The following is a 12,410-nucleotide window of genomic DNA, read 5'->3' as shown; positions in this document are numbered from 1 at the left end:
GAGCCGGCGTCGGCACACGACTCAACCCACCATCACGTCGTACGAGAAGACGATGACAGACAGAGGAAAAAAGGCTGGAAACAAAGTGACATTTAAAACGTTTTGTTCAAAAAGGAAAAGAACAAAAGCACAAGAAAACAAAATGACAAAACAACTTTCAGGCAAATATTTGAGTTTGAGTTGCCTCTTTTTTCTTTTGAAATACTTAAGTGGGCTTTTTATTGAATGTTTTTAGCACTTTCCATACAATATGAGTACTTATTCACTTTGAGCTGCATAGAATGTATACTATGAAACTCTTATACTTATTGTTGTTGCCACTGTTACGTTCTTTATAAACATTTTGTACTGTGCCTGATAATAATAATGCATTCATGGTGGTGAGAACACTGAACACAAACGCACTATTAAAAAAAGATTATATACATTATCATACAAATACACCTCTTCGCAACCTTCTGTCTGTCCCTCCTTGAAACTAAGATTGAAAATTAGAAGATGAATTCATTATAAGGTTTCATATAACGTATATGCAGTGGAATGTGAGGTAATTTACTCTTGGAGCTGTACGAGAAGCTCAGTACGCAAAAAAAAAAGATTAATATTTAAAAATAAGAATTAGAAAAACTAATTAAAGGATGAGAAATATATGCAATTTAAGTGTTATTAGAAATGTTGAAGTGAATGTGAGCAGGGTAATAACCACATTGTTTAATATAAAGTATAAGGAATACATTAGGCTCCGGCTATATGCCTGTGACCCTGTGGTCCTAATGGGATGTGCTGTAAAATAATGCAAATAAAAAGAGGAAAACAACCTACACTGAAATTGTCTATTGTTCCAAAAGTTGAAAGTTTGAATGGGGAAAATTGTCCAGAGGAAAATTTGCCCATGTCTCACTTGAATTATAACATCAGTCCATTTTTCCCGGGAAGTTAATGGTCTCAATAGCTAGTTTTGGGTCTTCTTCAATAGAATATGGTGTCAGTTTTGTAAATTATGTTCCCATTAGGAGGAAAATGGACGATAAAGTATGACATATATGAGTGGACACCAGTGTTAATGACAGCTAGTTGCAGGTAACGGAGGCCAAATTGCAATTCTGGCAGCTTCAGAGCAAGAGATTCTTTTTTGGATGAGATCACAACTAGTTGCCACTCGGTGTCAATCACACTTAAGAAAACCCTGACCTATCCCTCTGAGGGCGAAAGGACAGAATGCGAATTGCTGAAAGGGCTTTCACATTTTGTCTTACATCACCCACTAGAAGTAAACAAAGTACATAAAACACCATTTATCAGTGAGAGAGAAACACAGTGACATTTTTGATTGGACAGACAGCGGTGAAATTGACTGACTCTCACCCTTTGATGTGGAGGTCGCGGCGGGAAAAGAACTAAAATTGATGCTGAGATTGACTTTTCTCCGACCTTTCTCCTGAATGACAGCTCATTCCACTTGCTGCATGAAAGCACATCAACTGACAAATGTAAACAAGTAAAAAAGACGTCCAAGCGCAGGTATAAATCCATGCCATACTAACATAAGTGCTAAATAAGACACACATTAAAAAAACTGAAAATGATTTAAACCACCGGAGGGGATTTTTTCTTCCCGAGAGCTGCTCGAAAAGTATGTGCATTGATCTGAGGCTGAGCAGCTTTAATACTGAATCGATGCATGTCTGCGCGACACATTAAGTGTCACATGGAGGTAATGAGAGAAAACTCAGCTGTCAGATATGACCTTATTATCACTCCCAGTTATGAGTTCACTGTGCTCTGACTGTAGCACACCAAAAACACCATTATCGGGAGATTAAAGCTGCAGTGTGTAACTTTTGGTGATTTTGTTTCCGTCGTTAATGTTAGTATTTCTTAGTATTCTGCCTCTTCTTGGTCTGTGTGAACAGACATGATGTGACATTATTTGTGTGTTGCGTCCGGGCTCTGTCAAGCAAAACTATCAGACCTGACTGAGGGAGCGTTTGTTTGTATACAGCAGCAGAACAGAATGTAACAGACATTTGTTCATATTTGAAGGTTTCGCACTGCCGTCTTAAAGCTACAGTGTATAGGAATTAGTGACATCTAATCTAATCCTTATTGGTGTATGTGGATGGTTTTGTTTGTGTAGTAATGTGAAATCAGTCTGTTTTTAAATTGATTATACACTCATACAAACATACCTGAGGGGAGTATATTTAATTATTGACAATGAACCACCCTAAATGTTTTAACATGATAAAAAATGTCATCTTGCCTCAAAACAACAGATTAGATATAAAACGAATTAAACAAAATAGAATCATATAGCAGTACAATGTTTAATATTTTTGGCTTTAGGGTCATAAAAGATCTCTTTGCATATACTTTATCATGTAAGGAATGAAAACCCATTTCATAAGATATTTCTCTTGCCTTGCTTTGGATCCTTATTTGACTCCAATCCCCTGATATATCTGGGTGGCTATATTACACAGCTGAGTCTATCTTTGTAGGAATCAAGGCAATAAAAAGGCTTTATTTACCTTTATCTGGAGCAGCTTCAACCCCCACCCTCCTTAAAAACACTACAGATACAGTGTGAGGCACTTTCAACAAGCAGCCCATAAAAAAGGCAATTTTCATTTATTAAAAAGTCTTATTCCTTGTCGTTGTGCATTGGTACATTATTGCACCAGATTTCTCGGTGAGAATCTTCTCCCATGAGCTGGTGAAGCTAATGGAGAAACGGCAGAAAGAAAAAGGACGAATGAAACCTCAGGTTGCGAAAATCAGTTCTTGCCTTTGACCACTTAATAATGAAAAGCAATTACAGGCAGCCTCAGCGAGGGAGTTTGCTTTTTCCTTTTAATTTATCATACCACCCCAGCAGCCCTGGAAGCCTAATATATGTTGTCAGGGATAGTTTTAAGCACTGCTCTCATTTTTTGCCGCCGCACAAACGTCATTTTTTATTTTGCAAAAATGATGTTTCCTCTGTTGGAAAAGCTCTGTCTGCTGATTGTCCCATGTTTCACACCTTGAAATATTATTTACAACTTATTTATAACTTATTTACAGAAATGAGCCACATACAATTCAGCTGAGCAATGAATTTTTATAGCACGTCCAAGTCTGAGTTTTCTGTCTTATGACTGTACAGACTTTTCTCAGTAAAACAGATTGATTTTCACAATGTGGACATGTCACTGATGTCCTGGAGTTATATCAGTCCTTGCAGGACATTATGGAGCTATGCATTTGTATAGCACGTCCAATTTTGAGATGTTTTTCACATAAATGTACAGATGGGGGACTTTTAATTTGAAAATCATCCAAATTCATACAGTAAAACAAAATGATGATTGATTTTCAGAATGTGATTATAAAACAAAAAATATTTCAAAAATATTCAATGGAATGGATGGATTTTTGAGTCTTTCCTCTAGGGTACAGTTGGATACTTGACATTGCTTCCAGCTGCAGATTGCTTGAAAGTCAGCATGGGCATATTGTGAAGTGACAGTGAGCTGTAAGGAGTCTTTTGAGGATGTTCCTGTGGGCATAAAGACTGGCAGCTCACATGCATCCTGTGTGTATAGCACCTACTGTATATACAGCCTGGAGTGTCTGTTGTCTATGGTTATTAACAATAAGGTGATAACTCCACCTGGCTTTGTGCTAAACTGTGCTTCTCCTGCTGTTATAACTGTGAACCCTCACTATGATGACATAAATATTTCATCCCGCAGTGAAAGAACCTGGGGTTAAAATTCTGGGATGAGTGAGTCATGGCAGAAGGGGCTTTTGGCAAAATGTGTGATGATGCAAGGTGACCTTGTTGCTGTTGGCATTCCTGTGCAGTGATAAACACATTAAAAATAAAATGTGTGTCTAAAGTTGTGTGACAGCCACCGAGGCATTACCTGCGAGGTGGTGATGGATGGTGTGAGCTCCTCGCAGCGTGTCTTCCTGCGCAAGCTTTTCACGGTGGCTCGCCGGCGACAGGATGGGACGAGGCAGCGCGTCGGGATGAAGGTCATTTGAAGCTGAAGTGTCTAATTTGCGGTGTGAAATGCGAGTTAAACCGAACTCTTCTCAACACAGCAATGTTGAAAATGCCAGGAGCACTGTGACCTCTGCGGTGTAAAGCACTTATCACAGGAACAGTCTGCAGGAACAGCCCGGGCCTGTTTCACACAACAGCAGAAACATGCAGCTTTTAACCTACACGCTGTAAAATTGATATTAAATACTATATCTATTGTTATTTTTCAGTATTTTAACACTATAAATGTCCACTTTCAGTTTTCCATATACTTCGTGACTACTGCTCTTGAACAATACTCATTTGTCACTTACTTATCTGCACTTGGGGAACAATGGTGCATCGGGTGCCTTGCTCAGGGGCACCCTGGCCTTTGACCCATCCTGGTATTTGAACCATTGACCCCCTCCGGTTGCAAGCCCAGTTCCTTTCCTCTTGGCTATGGGCTGCCCATGAGAGAATTTCTATGTAGGACAAGTGCTGAGAGGTCAGAGAGCCTTTAAGCTGTTGGGAACTTGGCTTGTGACCCTTTGGTTACAAGCCAAGTTCACTTTCCACTCGGCCACGGGCTGCCCCTTATGTCGCATGTTGTCGTATGTCGTACATAAATGTGACACCAGGACCTCAGACTACTCAGACTAATAACCTTTCAGTGGCGATGATTAATGTGCTCAAGGTGAAGAATATAACTATTTGTTTTACACAGTGTTATTACAGACGTGTCACAGGAGCACAAGTCGAAATTAAAAACAAACAACATAACAACGACACCAAAATACAACCTTTGGGCAAATTTAATATGCATTAACACACACAGCAACACAAAAGATGGGGAAAAAAGTGTACAAGGACTTTAAGGTCACATGAGGGATGAGGCGACGGGTTTAAACTCACTCGCCCATTCGTAGTGAATCCACAACGCTGCAGTTTATACTTTATTTTCAGCAGAAACTTGTCAGTAGACGTCCACCATTTCTTATGTGAGAGATGTTCGGTTTGGCATTTACGCAGCAGACAGGACAACAAGAAAACAGGGTTGATATACAGTAGGCTTCAATGGAACTGGAATGTTTGATCATCAGCTGCAAATAAGAGGGTATACAAAGTGATGTATACACTTTTATCCTTCTCTGAGGAACAAGGAGACACACTGCAGCTAAAAATATAACCGTAGCATCCCTTTGTCTGTTCATGTCACTATGTTGAATATAAACCCACAGAAGATCATTCAGTACCAGAGAAGTGTCTATGAAACGCCGGTAAAACTTTCAACGCACGTAAAAAACCCACAGCTAATTCTACATTTATGCTGCCGACTTTTATTCATTCATCCTTCCATTTCATTTCATTCATTCATTCATCCATTCATTCAACCATCTTCACCGGGAGACAGCACAAAACAATGAAAACATACTCATATGTTATATGAGGTCACTTCCTCACGTCGCCGAACTGACCTGACGCTATATAAATACAGATCATTGCTTCAAGAAAGCAGACAAATACAGGAAGTGAACAACATAAACAGGAAGTCGAACCCTTAGTTACTTCCCCATTCGAAAAGAAGTGAATGTACCTTACAATTATTTCTTTCTTTCTTTCTTTCTTTCTTTCTTTCTTTCTTTCTTTCTTTCTTTCTTTCTTTCTTTCCTCCTTCCTGACTGGGATCTGTGGCCTCCATGTAAATATCCCCCCGTGACGTGGTTTCAGAACAAAGAGAGACAGATCTGGTGAGCTACCCTTGCTCCGAGCCTTGGGCTGAGACATTCCCAGTGGAGCCAATCTATCACCATGTGATTTATAGGCTTTATGGAGTTGAGGTGTGTGTGTGTGTGGGGTGGGGGGGGGGGTACTGCAGGTATGAATGGAAAGTTAACACATGGGGAAAGAGGGAGAGATTAAAATGAAACAGCGAGAGATGCATAATCATCATTCCTGTATGCTGAAAGTCATTTCTTATTGATGAGTCGCTTTATTACACATGCACTGATTAGCCTGAAAGTAAAAAGCACAAATCTAAATGAGTGTTGCTCAGGGTGAGACGCCATATGGACGACTCTCATGCTCAGTGTAATCAGTGATGGCGGCAAAGTGATGCAACTGGTGTTATTACAGCAGCTTCAAACAACAGTCAAACAAATGTGCCCCGTTTTAATTGCATCACTGGGGTAAAATGTACTAATAGAGTTATAATGTACAACATAATCTCTTTGGTGCATTCAGATATGATGTGCACAGCTGTTGTGAGGAGAGAGTAATTGATTGATTTTTGGTGTTTCATATCTGATCGGCATATATGATAAGTACTTATTGATTTTTATTCTAATTCATCAACTTTATTCTAATTGGCACTTTTTTTAAGTTTTCATAACTGAAGCAGTGAAAAGATCAGATTATCTTTATTAAATGTTTGAAATGTAATATAACACAATGGATATGAATGTACCCCACTGATGGATGTGTCTGATTTGTATAAAGCTGATCATCAATGTGCTATGAAGTGATGATTTGTACTGAATCTACTGAACATTTACATTTTTTGTTATTTATATCAGATCATATTCTATTGTCCTGATTTGCTAGTGTCATTTATTGTTACATTAAATTTGATTTTACTAATCATTTAGGATGTTATGGTTAATCAGAATAGTTTTTCTATAAATGTTTTTGTAACACTTGTTTGTTAGTGATTGTATTTTTTGACTTTCTGTTACTTTTTAAATTCTGTCTCTGTTTTTTGTTGTGGTTAAAAAGAACGTTAAAGTGCTTGATAAATAAAGTGACAGGTGAATTAAAAGTTATTGTAATTGACATCTTAATGATTGTAAATTTATACATTCTGTAATAAAATTTAATACCGTCTGAAACTGAATAATTTGGTCTCATTGGACGCTTTTAAAATATTTTTAAATGACTTGGAGGCAGAAACATCTGGCTGTAATGCACTTTTATTGATTTTACTGAAATATGTCTGATTTTCTGTATATTGTTCTGTATATTTTATAATTTTTTACATCATGTTGAGTATCATGTGTGCTGGAAAAGGTTGTATCTGTGCCACAACCCATATGTACTGCTGCATGTCTTGGCCCCGGACACTCTTGCTAAAGAGATTTTTAATTATATTCACCAAGTTTTATTCTTGGTTAAATAAAAAAGAAATTCATCAGATTTTCATATTATTAATGAAGTGATGGGGTGGTATATGTAAGTAAAGTAGTATAAGTTATAAACAGATAATAATGGAGACTGAAGCACTGATTTTACACTCTATGTATGAATTTATACAGAGAAATGCTCTAAATAAAAACTCCAGTATATACACTGCTGCTGTCCTTCCACCCTGACCTCCCTGAGAGAGCGCAGCCCACCACTGTAGTGACCCAGAATGATAATAGCGAGGCTATCAGTCTGTGTCAGGCCACACAGTCCAGCTCCGTTTCCACTAAATCCCAGTCAATCACTCGCTTCTGTATCGCACTCTCCCAGATGGTAGCCACCACGTCCACGTCGTCCCAATCCATCATACGTCTGCTTCTGTGAGGCAGCGAGTATTAAAGGTCTGTCAGCCTGGTCATTTTACTGCTCTGCAAACCCACAAACCTGCTGCAGCACAGGTCAGAGGTCGCTCTGCCCAGAGTGAGTCAACTTTGCCCCAACCCACTTCACCATCCATTACTCAACTCGGCTGTGTAACCCCTGCTCACCTCTAATGGTTCAAACCCTCTTAGCAATTTCTCTGCTCTTCTCAATGCCCATACATTAAATCACTGTGCACAAACACACACTCACACACACACACTCACACATTGCTGAACTCCATGTCAGTCTACGTATCTATGACTGTGTATTCTCTCTTTAAAATATGCAAATGTTTGTTTACATGGCCTTAGGATAAGCCTTTTATATTTACTTTAAGCAAGGGCCTTACTTTGCAGAGGCTGCAATCTGGTGCCTCCATGTTTCTACAGTCAGAGCGTAAAATATCACCCTATTATACAAATAAAGAACAACATGTCTGCACAAATAAACTCAGGGCAAAAACCAAAGTAAAAGAGTAAGGAAATAGCAGAGAAAATGGAAGGAGAGGGTTGTGTGAAGAGTGTTCACATCCTTTCTGGCACGTGAAGGCCACCGTCGTTCCCCGATGCACTTGGGAAAGGGAGGAGTCCACCCTTTGTTGCACTCTGCAGTCTCACCACTAGATGTCACTACACACTGGATCTTTAAAGTAACAACATGGAGTATAAAGTATTTTTTGTCATGCCTTTTTTTCCCCTTTGCATTACTGTTAAAACAATACAAAACTGTTATTATTATGCAATGTTTAGAATTATAATACAATTAAAAATATGATCAAATAAGTTTATAAAGGAGTAAATGGATTTGTGAGATGTTAATTGTTAGTTTCTGGAAAGTCTGATCTATTATTGTCCATTTAAGGACATCCTTGATACAGTAATATTTTGAACTAAACTGAATAAAAAGACATTTTTGACCACATTGAAACATTACGTATTAATTATTAAGACAACCATTAAAGACGACATATAAAATAATCAGCATTTATTTGAAAAACTGGCATACATGAATACAAATGATGTTATGTATATACAATAAAATGACATTCATGACATACATGAGTGTAGAGACACGTGATCATATGTAAACACGAATGCACGGACAACATGGATTTTCCATGTGTGCTTCATATCATTAACCCCAATATCACAGTCTGTGTCACGCACCCCAGGCCATTTATTATTTTAATAAACAACCCACATGACCCTGTTGTCACTGTGGCGTTCCTCCTGTCCCAGTTCAATCCCTGGAGTTGTGCCTGCATGCAAACAGGAAGTAAATCATCGGTGAGTGAATAAGGTTGGCTGCTGATGACCTTTCAACTTTCGTTGACCTTTTTTTTGGGGAGATGTTTGCCAGAGCATCCCCGTGGGAGCTCATCGCTCTCTGGGCATGAATTACAGCTTCGTAATAAGAAGGCAGAGGGGACGTGGGGGAAGTTTGTTATTAATTGGATTGTAGAGTTCTACAGGCATCAGCAAAACGTCCACGGTCCTGTTGTCTCATTATGGCCCGCCTTTTTCAGCAACTTCATCCAGACGCTGAGAGTTTTACCATGTTCTCGTATTGTTTCAACTTTACTGCAGAGGTGGAAAAACACAAAGCCACCCGACACCGAGGTTCAGAGTCACTGTTGGACCCCAAATCTGATTATACAACTTCCTTGAGCTACAACAAATACACCTGCTATAAGTTTGCTGTTCTTCTGAAAGAACAGTCAATAGGGTTATTTCATCACTCACAGTTTTATTTGGTAAGTAGAATGATTAGAGGGGGCCGAAACAATCTCAACCTACTCTAAAACTTTAAATGGGTAAGTAGTAGCTGGCTTGGAGGTATTTTTTCTCCTCCAAATAAAAAAACGTATAAAATATTATATATATATATATATATATATATATATATATATGTATATTTTGAAATGCTAATTACACTGGTAATTACATTTCAATTGAAACATTACAAACAAGCTTTAGATTATGTTTTAATCAATTCCATACTGTGCAACAATATGATAGCAAGAAAAACAAATAATGTCAAATTCAATTTAAAAAAATCATGTATGGTATCTTTATTACTTCTCTTTATTACTTTTTTACTATTAATGTCTGTGTTGCCACGCTTGCTTGCAATATGAGCAACAGAGGCCCAAGGATTTAGACATGTTGCGTGATTTAGGGAAGTCTGCCATCACTGATTGACGTCACTCTGCGTAGAAGAAGAGCACGCCGCAACGTGCACCTGTTACTCATGTGTCTATGGGGCTCAGCACTGCCCCCTATCAGTACGGCACGGTACTTCTCGCCTGCCTCCCCTGACTGCACAGTCAGTGGTTGTGGTTGATTGTTGTGCTAAACAGGTCCGACGGCGGCTCTACTTCGACATTTTGTGAGTGGAGTTAACATTAACCTGAAGACTTGTAGACTTAATGCGTGTCACAGTCGCCAAACAAAGTGAGAAAGCGATTTCAAAACGTAAATGAAGCTAAAACATAGTGGAAGTTCAACTTCCGGTGCTCGTGACACTTAAGCTAATTGGTCAAGATGGAGGTCGGAGGATTAACTGTCGTCACAGCAGCGAGTGAATTTATGACGTGGTTAAGGACAAGTTCACCTCCAGGAATGAAGACAAGGGTAAGTCAAAGTCACCTTTGTCTGTGTGTTTGCTTCTTGGCTGCCTGTGTTTTATTTATGTATTGTAATTGTGTGTGCGTGCGCGCGCGCGTGCACTCTCTGTTGTGTTGTTGCTGTAGTCTACACATTCAGCACACGTGGAGCCTGTTGAAATTATATTGAATATTAAATTGAATTGAACGTGGAGCCTGTGGGGAAAGTCTCTGTGGTTTCCTGAGAACACTTTTTTTCAGCCTTGTTTTGTTTTTAATCCGAGTATTATAATGAGAAGTTGTTATTAATCAGGCCTTGAAGGGTATTTTTTTTATTGCTGAGGAGATAAAAAGATTGTATTAGTCTCATATTTGATGCATGCATTGTTTTTCCTTGACTAATCTGTGATGTATTACAGCATGAGGTTTGCTGTGCATGTGTTTATACTGTTTATACTTTAAGAAGGTAAGAGTGCATTAGACGTTAATTGATTATTTTCAGTGTTCTGCTGACATTTACAGTTCATATATATATATATATATATATATATATATATATATTTTTATATATCAGACAACAAATAATATTTTATAAATGTGTATATAATATACACATTTATAAAATATTATTTGTTTTTTGCACCTTGGGGTTTAAAGGAATAGTTTTTTGTGTGGTTGTCTGATGCTGGTCAGATGTTTACTTGTGTGTGTGTGTGTGTGTGGCCCCTCGCTCAGTCAGACAGTTGTTTCCTCTTCCCCCCTCCCCAAGAACTGTTTTCTCTGCTTCTTTTTTGCCAGCTCTGCCATGATGTCTAAAATAATACTATCACTGGCTTGATCTTGTAGCCCTTAGTGGTTAGGGGGTGTGTAGTGCAAAGGAGCAATCTGTGTTTCTCGCAAGACCCGAGACTTCACGAAACCGCCTGAACAAAAATACTAAATAAGAAAAGGGGGTTTGGGGGGGGCTTGTTCAATCACTGTGGCTTGGATAAATGTTACCTAGTATTTTTAATTCAGTTATTTTTTTGGTTTTCTTCCTCATATTCCTTTACTGACCCAGTGTCAATGTTAAATTAAACTGTTCTCCAAGAGAGACCAGCTGGTCTGAGCCTGATCCCTGTGCTTTAAATGGGACACACACTCTCCTCACTGTTGTCCCCGCCTTTCTTCTTTTACTTAATTGTGCGCTGAACTTAAAACCTTCTGTTATGTATATACGGCATCACCCCAGAGTCCGTCCAACAGTTTACCTGCTACTAAATTTATCAGGACATGCACAAGACCATGCGGACATGGCCTAAAATCCTCAGATACAAAAAAAGACCAAAGAATATGAGTACAGAAACAAAGTTGGAGTTAGTTGGAGATGCACTGTGCAATCGCACAGTGTAGAAGTGCTGACATTCTTTCCGAAGACAGATTGTGGGAGTTGTGTGAAAATTTGCAGCTTAAGTGTGAAGATTCATAGCTGTGGTTTTTTTTGGAACAAAAACAGAAGTGGTACTTTATTATCAGTGTGGCTTGGTAAACAGCAGATGTAATTTGTTAGAGGCAGTGTTCTCTGAGGGTTTCTACTAAGCACAGGTTCGGAAGAATAAATTGGCAGATCTTTGATTTTGCGTTCTTGCTGAAAAAACAATAGGCTTCAACCCAAAAACCTGATGATTGATTAAAAACAAGCTAAAGAAACTTACTGGCTTCTTGTCTGTCTGTCTATCTGTCCACGTGCAGCTTTTCATCACTCCCTTCACTTTGCTGCCGGCCTGTCCTTTTGAATAATTCACGGCCACAGCATCAGCAGTTACACTGCAGTCCCAGAGCTGCCCACATCTTATACACCATCCCCACTGTTAAAAAGTTTAAATAGCAACTGGACTTGGAGTTGTCTTCTAGTGGGCTTCTTCAGCTCTGTCAGTTTGTGGAGAAACCCAGGTATTTAACATTTGTAAAATGTGGGCACTGCTCAATGTAACTCCAGTGTCCTGAGCTGATACTAACGTGACGTCTGTGAAAAAATATTTTTAATGAACTGCTTTACTAGACACGAGTTTGTGTTGTGGTCATATGTGGCTACATTAGGTCCCGTACACGCGAGGACGAGTTCAGTTTAGTTTATCCAGGCAAAATTGGCATTTTGTAAGCCCTAATTAAAATGATAGTTTTGAAAAACCGTTTAGTTGAGTACAACCA

Source organism: Solea senegalensis, linkage group LG20 (genome assembly GCF_019176455.1).
Source record: "Solea senegalensis isolate Sse05_10M linkage group LG20, IFAPA_SoseM_1, whole genome shotgun sequence".
In the NCBI taxonomy this organism is placed as follows: Eukaryota; Metazoa; Chordata; class Actinopteri; order Pleuronectiformes; family Soleidae; genus Solea; species Solea senegalensis.
This window is presented reverse-complemented; position numbering follows the sequence as displayed.